General features: G+C 41.9%; 1 non-coding gene across 1 annotated transcript; it reads left to right on the forward strand.

The window, feature by feature from the left end:
- Window positions 1-6,423: 6,423 nt before the first annotated feature.
- On the forward strand, window positions 6,424-6,495 carry Trnaa-ugc. Its single transcript has one exon. It is a non-coding gene; the product is annotated as a tRNA-Ala (tRNA).
- Window positions 6,496-8,314: the final 1,819 nt, after the last annotated feature.

The raw sequence follows: 8,314 nt of genomic DNA on the forward strand, positions 1-8,314 counted from the left end.
TCGGGCGACGAACGCGAGGAGAACGCAGGGGTGGGAGGAAGCGAGTGCAATAGAGGGGTTGCATACACATATCCCCGAAAATGAATTACACGAACGCGGCGGATCCCGTTGCCAGGCGACCGGTCTTCTCTTGTAACCGTAATGCACTCGCCGCACACCGCGCCGCTTTTTGTTTGCATTACAAAATCACCCTGTCAGCCCCGCGCCGCAACCCAGTGTCGTAGGGGGAGAGAGTTGCTTTTGGTAGATTTTGGGTCGTGGCGCGATTGACCCGTGTCAGCCCGTGTGTGTATCTGCGGTAATCGGCGCGTGAAAAATGTCACGGTATATGTTGGTTTTATAGCCAGGCGTTTTACGCGAAAACGCCGCCGTTTGGAATTTGTCAATTCACCCGTTTCCCGCGTATCAACCCTCACACCCCCGTTGACGCGTGCAATTGTAATCCCTGTATCAGCAGTTGGGGAATAACACGTCCGGAAAATTTTATGATTTTTTCGTTAGACGAGGAAATAATGGGTGTGATTATTTAAAAATAAAAACTGTTGACCAAGATTGATCTAAAAGCTCCAGAGAAATTTATAGAAACGGTAAATTAGCCATTTTATACGCTGGTAACAGAGTGACAATGTCAGAGGCGGCAATCGTTCTCACCGCGGCAGGTATGTTTACTTTTCTTTTTATGATGGATTTCGATGGTATTTCCATTCAGTGGAACAGACGGCGCAGGCAGAAAGAAGGATATTGGTACGTGCGAGGGGTTCGAAATGAATATCCTTTCGGTTCCGGCTGCACTCGACGTCAAGTTCCCACACAACGGTGCCTCGCGCCACCATCGCCAACCACCACCACCACCACCCCCTTTCCCTTCCCAGTTTCACGGTTGTAACTGCGATTTGCTCTTTCGCGAGCCGGCCTTTAAAGTTTCAACCCTAAAAGTGTTTCACGCTTGGTATCACCCATTGATCGAATTTAAAACTGATGCGTACCCCATCGGCTACCCGTTCGGGTGACATCGCTTTGACACCCGGATGTGCTGATTTTACAAGCAGCCACGCGGCGGAAACGGATTCTGCCCAATGAAATTTAGGGTTGAGAGGAGGACAGTGGAGAGAATTCGGTGAAAGAGTTTCAGTGACAAAGGGTGGCGAAGAACGGTCTGGGGTCCGTATTTATCTGTTCCGTGTGTAATGTCACCGAGATGACGAGCGTGGCGAATATCTTGCCGTTTTGCTTGTCGCTGCGTAGCGTTAGTTTAATTAGTCGTGTCGAGATTACTGGTTGAACATCGAGCGGGAAATTTCTGTTCTACCAATTGCGGTGAAAACACGGTGAAATTTATCCGAATGCTATTCGGTTGGCGAGAAAGTTCGTTTGAAGTTTGATACTTGGGGAATTTTTACAATTTCCCACGTTATATAACAAGTCATTGTCGATCAAATGCTTAAGTCGGTCGTTGTGAATCTCCTCTGACTTAACAGAGCGTGATACATCTTGGAGCGAAAAATCCACGGGACGAAATTTTCGTAAAACTGTTCTTTCACTTTGACGGTATTGTACATCTTGCAGAACTTTTTACCTTTTTTTGAAATAGAACAGTCAAATATTCCGAAGATGATTCTATTTGGATGTCCATCATCAAAATTATAAAATAAACCCAATCTACTAACTTTTTGGTTCAAATTTACGATTAAATGTTAGCTATTGAATAACTATGTGATTTCGAGATTTGCAATAAAGTCAGTTGCATTTCGAAGCGCCTGAAGAGAACTATCGGCAAAAACTGTACGAATTTTTGGGCCAACCTCCTATATTTATTTTGCATTGTTCTACGTTAACATAAAAGGAACCCATCATAACATGGAACGTATATACACATTTATTAACACTAGAACTACCAGCATCGAATGTATACTAAATTAAATTGTATAATACAATAATATACAGAATATATAACACAATCTAACATAATGTACCCTAAAATAAAGTCTGTAGTAAATTAAAAGTCAACATAAATTCCGTCAAAAAGCACCATTATAATTTCAGTAATGGTAAAATAGTAAATCTGTAATCCGTCATTTTGACGGGTTTAGTAGTTCTAGTGTTAATTGGGCTGTTCGAACGTGATGGACAATAGGAAAGCTATTGAGGATTATAGTAATGATTGAATTACAATACCACACCAAACAATGAACCGTTTGCTAACGATCCGGTTTCGGAGGTCGATACCTAGAAGGAAACACAAGCTCCGAAGGGGTTACGCAGGGACTTCCGTCAGAGAACTGAAACTGGGTTTCCAGGTAAAACTGCGATAGAATCCCGCAACAGCAGGACGCGTTCCTAGATGCGCGGTGATTTCGTTGAAGCGATCTTTTTCAAGAAACAGGAAAGCCTAGTAGAAGGGTGACACTCGGTATTGACTTACGCGGCTCTTCCGTGAGAATTCCGTCGAAGCACATGGTCCCTACGTTACGTCGGATTCGTTGCGTAATTCTGCGAAACGAACGGCCGTTCCGCGAATCAGTTTGACAATATTTGTATACATTTCATTCTACGTCGACTGTCCTCGACCCTTTCGTTAGGGTAGACTCCAAAGCAGCCATAGTCAACCTTTTATTTTCTCGGGCCAGATACATAGGTTCGCTGCGTTATGCGGGCCGCAACATATTACACTATACCTCATAATATAATAATGTAAAAAATAAATCTCCAAACCTAAATATAACCAAGCGTTTATTTCAAAATTAGTGTGATTTTTTATGTCGAGACAAATTTTTGATTATTTTAGACAAATCAGGTTTATAATTGCTACATGCCACTCTCAGAATTATTCCGCGAACTTTTCGGACAAACCTTGTATTCCGAATGAAATTTCTCAAACACCTGTAGGCGCCAATAGGAGCGAAAGGGTTAAAATATTCAGGGTTGCTCCAACGTGATGTTCTACCAAGCAAGAAGCGCGCATATAGGATCAGTATCGACACCGTATAAACAAGAGGCAAGTGACAGAGCCGTTTACGCAATAAACGCAGCTGGATCCGCGACGATAAAAAAAGACCCACGTAACCGTAATACACGTCGACGATTTTAGCGGATCGACGCGATTATTCACGCGCTCCGGCGATTCGTTATCGCCAGATTACCCTCGCAGACGTATTGACGAACGGATTAATGTCGGGGTTGACTTAACGCCGCGCGATAAGAAACCGATAAGGGCCGCCGTAATTGCGACGAAAACGGTTGCCCGACCGGCTCGCGACGCGGCGGGAGGTCTTTTTATGCCGCGACGTCGTTTCTCGCCTTCGTTGTATCGTTACTATAGGTTCTCACTTCACGGCGACGCGAATCGTAAAAGAAAAAAAAAGAAAAAAAATAAGCGGGGGGTGGATGGGTTCCGTTTTGCATACGGCGCGTCCAATCGCGAAATCGGATGTCACGTCTCTCTATAATGTTGTCCTTATCACTTCCCCACATAACCCCTGCTGGTGAGCTGGCGGCGTTCCGGTTGTCAACGGGTACGCGGGGCGGGTTACGGGTCGTACTACGTTTATTTTTACCGGTGCGCCGACGGAATACCGTTTCTATCGGCCAGAGGATTAAGTAAATCTGGTCACGTTGAATAGACACACACGGTCTCGTGCGTGAGTCAGTGCCGATGCTCGCGGCAGATACACGCTCGTGCGCACCTTATCGTTCCCGATTTCCCTCGCCTTTATCTTCCGTGTGCAAAGAAAGGGAACGTAGGGGGGGGGGGTTGATGCTGATACCGTACGGAAAACTTGAAGACGGACCCGGTGTTTACAGAGAACTTTTCTCGAACGGTCGTACAAAGAGGCTCCTCTCCTCTCTCTCTATACAGTACTCTACACGACTGCTGCGGGTTACTTTCGTGTAAACACCAGCGAGTCCCGGGGCCGCGTTATCTCGGGATTATTTCTTTCATTCATCCTGGACTTAAAGGATACTAAGAATAAAATATGCACGGGACTGGGCTCTTTCGGTCGGGTTGGGGGGGTGGTTTCGCGATTCTTCAGGGCCGACCGTTTTCTGGTAATTAGGCCCGTTAATTGCGAAAGACCCGTCTCCTCCTTTCTTCGCTTCCCCGACGAGACGTCGCTCGTATATTTTGATCTCGTGCCCCCTTCCACCCCCGTCCCACCTTGTACCGGTGGTATTAAAAGAATGTTTACGGGAGCGGCCCCGGTTCTCGGGTGTTAAAGTATAATAGGACGTGTTGCCTTTGGGCGCTTCTCCTTAGGCTTCGGGGATTAATATCTGGGTAATTGTTAGTCTCAAAGGATGCGAAGTATGTCGGGGACGAGGTCTGCTGGGGGCAGGGGCAATGACTCGGAAAATTAAGGATTAAGACTTTCGAGGCTAATATTATATCGTGTTAGACGTGTAAAGACGACGGCTGGAGGTTCGGCGAAGGTGCTTTTCGGCGGTTATTCGGCGAACAAAAGGGGTTTTTGTGGGGGACGGAACGGAAAGGTTTCGTGCGGGCGAAGGATTAACCTTTAAGCGAGCTGCTTTAATATAATAATTCTTTTCCTCGAATGGCACAGTATGGAAGTGGTAGCGTGCTTTTTATGACAGGAATACGTATTGGAGTTTTTTTTAATGGCGGGAATATATGTACATATACATATGTTGGAGCACGCAGCTTCCGAGATTCATCGTGTTTTCAAGAAGAGCTCGAGCCGTATTGTTTTAAAACACTGCCCTATCATTCTCACGTTACTGTTTGCCTTTGAACTACCAACGAGGGAGATTCTCGGATTTGTACGATAAGAATGCCCCGTTCTTATTCCACCGCCTCGAAAATATCACATTACCCGGGTATCGGGTTACGATTTATCAAGTTTTTTTTTTAGGCGTACTGAAACTTTAAAAGCAGGGTATCGAATTGCGAGCCACTGACGTTATCAGACGAATATTGACCGTTCGGAGTGAAAACGTTGTTTGGTGCGGTACATAACATCGATGATCGATCAGTTGCATCACTTTACCGATTTCACGTGTAAAATATACGATATCTACACAATTGCCGATATAGACACGCGATATCAATCTTTAGAATTTTAGAAGAATAATCAAAGCTTCCGTTTATGTCTGATGCAGACGACTTCTAATTAGAAATAAGTATTAATATGTACCATCGTTACGATGTACGATGGATCGCTCGGGGCGGTTCACGTGTCATAGACTGGTTTAGCGGCGGTGTTTACAGACGTAATTAAGGATGCAACAACACATACTGACACGTAGAAGGTAGCGGAGTTACTTACGCCGATAAAACCGACTCGGTTTCGAGCGTTCGTAAGACTTCCTCCTTCTATTACCTTGCGCGGAACCACCGTCATTTATTATAATGCACCATTCAGTATCACGCGCATAAACATCTTGGTCCATAGAAAGCAAAGAGAACGGTTACTTTCACCTGTACCCCCGTTCTATACGCGTTTGTAACGTCTGTTTAATGCGTAGTCGCGGCAAGATATTGAAGGATGTTGTGGATGTTTCCACGGCCACTTTTGTGGGAAGCTTTTGATACACTGTGTTTACGCAACGGTACTCCGAATCTGCAGAAATAATTATGATGCTTCTATTAAAATGATAAAAGTAAAATATAACGAATAAAATAAAATACACCGACAGAAGGGATAATGTTCGAATATGTACTATATGCAAACAAAGTGCAAGGAAAATGTAATTTGTAATAAGTTATCGTATACTTAGGTAACATACTAGACTAATCTTTTACGTTAAATTGTGGGCAAGAAAATGGAAACGACGCCACCGGCTTCAGACGCGTGTTCCGTTCAATTATTTTTCGTATGTCAGACATTTTTCGGAATACGGTGAGACACGAAAAAAAACGGGTAAATACGTAACCGCGTGCAAAAGATAGTGGCGACGTACCGAACGATAGATCTTCATTAGAGGTTTGCGCTGCATAAGTCACGCAACGGGGGGGGGGGGGGGGGGGGGACTTTTAGCCACCCTCGTAATTCTTCGGCACGAACTCGACCCCACGGTGAACGCATAGCAATAATGCTCTGCAACTGTGATAGATGGCTATCGATTTTACCACTGGACTTCTCATAATTCGTGTAACAGGTCGTTACGTGGGATTATTTGTAGCTATGTGAACATCACGTCACATATTTAAAGATGATCTTTCCAAATTGGAAATTTTTTTTTATCACGTGCAATTTATATGATTTCAGCAGACGTCAGTGTTTCCTTTTTAAAGCGTTATATGTAACGATAAATTAGTCCCATTATTAATATTTTAAAACAAGTTTGTAAAATTGAATCGATTTGGCTTAATTTATAAACGGATAAAATTTAATAATTTTGTACATATTGTTTTCAGTGACTCGATCTATACTGTACGGTATCATGTCTAAGAGAAGTCGTCGCGGGGATGTAGCTCAGTGGTAGAGCGTTCGCTTTGCATGTGAAAGGCCCCGTGTTCGATACCCGGCATCTCCAACCTTTTTTTTTATTCAATTTTCATCGTCAGTATGTCGGTACTAGGGCAAGTGACCCAATTACGGACAGATTAGTAGCTCGATAAATGAAAATTTAAAAAGTTTGAGTACTCCTGGCTTAGACTGTTTGAAGAATCACGACCAAATTGTCAGATTTAATATTAAAAAAAAATTAATAAATAAAAGAGTTTAAATTGAAAATGTTTTAATTCCTCCAAATAAAAGCAGAACTGACCTTCACTAAAAAAATTATTTCAGATGTTGTATAAATACAGTGTTTTTAATTCATAGAAATATAGTTAACCCTCCATAATACGGACACCATCCTTAATTGGGTTACTTTTTTATACACCAAATGGACTATTTCACATTATTAAGATCTGAGTACTTTAGTCACACAATTGCAAAAAATACACGAATAAAATATTATTTTATACACGGGATAATAAAAGAGCTAAAGCTAGGTACAGTGTAATTTGATAGGTACTTCTGTACAATATATATGAATAAATTGAAATAACAGGAAGTTGCGGGACAAATATGTAATTATCGATTCCCCTCGAGCACGCGTCGTTAGGTTCCAGCAATCAGAACCTTTTTTCCCTTTTTTTCGAAACCTCGCAACTGCCGTCCATCGACCGGACGGATATTTTATGTTTCGTGAAGCCAGAAAATCACGGAATTCGTCAAGATTTTATTAAGGCTTCCGTGTTTAATTTTCCAACAATGGGCTGTTTCTGGCTGCACTGGACCACGAAACCAGGTTCTGTACCTCGCGTTCATAGAAGCATTTTTAGGATTTCATGAAAATGCCGAAGTTCAACGGGAAAATTGCTGAACTCACTGGTCTGTTCCGTCATTACAATTAAATTGTAGTTAATTGGTTGAGAACTTTCTTCGCTATAAAGTAATTATTTCGAGAGATATCATTTTGAAATATAATATTAATGAATGTACAATAACAATATATTCTGTAATGATAAAATATATATAACAAATAATGAAGTTCTTGTAACTAATAAGATTGCCTTGATTATTTCCGAATACTTTTTATTTTTATCTGTATGTGTGCAATATGTTGATAGCATATTCTGAGAGTAGACATCTCAAAGATCCATTTACACACATTAGGGATATGCCTGCTTCATATCAGTTCCGTAAAGTTTCGTCTGTATCAGTGACAAAAAATATCTCTGTTAAGATTTGATATGGAGACACTAACGCTGACTCATTGCCCCAACTTTTTTTGTAAACTTTTACATATTTTCAAGTTTTTGTAGTTTTCGTAATTTTTCACATCAACATAGCTGCCTATAAAATTCAAAAATTGGTGCGTCAATATCCAGTTCTAATGCTAGCAGTTTTAGATATTTATGATCACTGATATAGAAACCAAACGAAATCATAACAGAGAAGTGTAAATACTGTAGAACTCTGTTTATATGAACCTGTCGGGGGCCAAGTAGGTTCATATAACCAGGTCGTACATCTAAAAAGAGTCCACCTATTTATCCCCACTATCGACAATTTTTCATTCAGGCAGAGCTCAGCTAGAGTTCACTTAATTAGACACTACTGCATTCATATGAAGTTTATATTATAAACGAAGTTCCACTATAACTATTTCGATACATACTGAATGTTACTGACACTGAACGGCCACTTAGTTATGTAGTATATTACATCACCGATGCGCGTAAAAGGACCTCAGAAATTCGTAACACAAGGACCAAACGGGCCGCAGAAGGTCCTTGGATAAATGGTTGAAGACCAATACGCGTTATAATTAGAGAAAACGAAATACTCGGGAACAATTCCTA

The sequence above is a fragment of the Dufourea novaeangliae genome, unplaced genomic scaffold (genome assembly GCF_001272555.1).
Source record: "Dufourea novaeangliae isolate 0120121106 unplaced genomic scaffold, ASM127255v1 scaffold56, whole genome shotgun sequence".
Lineage (NCBI taxonomy): Eukaryota > Metazoa > Arthropoda > Insecta > Hymenoptera > Halictidae > Dufourea > Dufourea novaeangliae.